The following is a 1516-nucleotide window of genomic DNA, read 5'->3' on the forward strand; positions in this document are numbered from 1 at the left end:
CATTTTTTTCACTGGCAATAGAGCCTACATCTTCAGGATCCCAGTATATACTGAAGACCAGCTGTGACATCCAGCCTCATAGTCTAAACAACCACTGGATCTTGTACTTTCCATTGGTAGATGGCCATTGATGGGCTAGCTAGAGCACAACCTGTAAGTCACTCTAATAAATCTCATATATATGCTTTGACTCTTCCACTATTACACCAACATGTAGTTATTTAGTAATAGATCCTTGTGCAGTGCGCTACTAACACCCCCATGTGCACTGCTGTAGTAGCATGTCCATACAAATTGGTCTTTTAGAACCTACTGATCTGCTGTAATTGTACATTGGTTTGCACTTCTGTAATAGTACATCCATGGGTATAGCTGTATTAGTCCGTCTGTGTGTTCTGTTGTATCAGTACATCTGTGATCACTATATACTAGTAAATCCATGAGCGCTACTTCATCTAATTACTTTATGTCCCGATATATCCATGGGTTGTACTAAAATGTACTAGTGCGTACTTCTGTACACACTACATCCATTTGCATTGCATTCCTAGTACATGTTTGCCTGCTGGTCCTAGTATATGCATTTTTCCAGCTGTGCATCTGTTTGAGCTTCTGTAATAGTACATGAGCAATCACTGTCATACTAGTGTACATCCAAGCATGCTGCTGGACTAACGTACATCTATGCACTGCTGTGAGCCAAAGGAAACTTTCTCTACTATAGTTGCTTTTGTCAGGATATTTTGTTGCAGAAAGAGAAGCTAAGACACTCAGCATCCTGGGGTCACTTCATAGTCTACTAAGCAGGTAGACTGATATTCAGTTTCCAGTAATTGCTTTTAAAACATGCCTCAATTTATGTCTAAACCAAGAATAATAACTTACCCTATTCTTTTCCCTTTAACAATAGGATTAAATCCAAACTAGAAGTACTTTAAGTTGATAGGCACAAATATTTTACATGCAAAAAACTATTTTAATTGAATTTAATAAACAATTTAGCAATTGTATTTATTTTAATATACCTACATTTATTATAGTAATAGAAAGTTATATTTTAAAAGGTTTTATTATATGTAGAAAATGTTCCAAGTGTTTACGATGGGCTGTGTCCTCATTTTACAGTCTCACACTGAAAACTCTTCCAGTTACTAAAAAGAAATCCTAGAGAATCCATAACCAGTTGAGTATGTTGTGGTGAGTTTGTGATTTCTTCCTCATCATCTCTCAAAATTCACCATGGCTAAAGCCTGTTGTTTTAAGGTAACATTAATAAATTCTTCTTTTCTAGCTTAAGTCTCTTTATTTTTTAAAGCACCATTAATAAAATTGTTTTCTTAAACAGAGAACCATTCATCTTTTTTTTTTTTCTGATTTGTTTGTTTATTTTATATGAGTACACTGTAGCTCTCTTCAGATCCACCAGAAGAGGGCATCAGATCTCATTACAGATGGTTGTGAGCCACCATGTGGTTGCTGGGAATTGAACTCGGGACCTCTGGAAGAGCAGCCAGTG

The sequence above is a fragment of the Arvicanthis niloticus genome, chromosome 3, assembly GCF_011762505.2.
Source record: "Arvicanthis niloticus isolate mArvNil1 chromosome 3, mArvNil1.pat.X, whole genome shotgun sequence".
NCBI lineage: Eukaryota > Metazoa > Chordata > Mammalia > Rodentia > Muridae > Arvicanthis > Arvicanthis niloticus.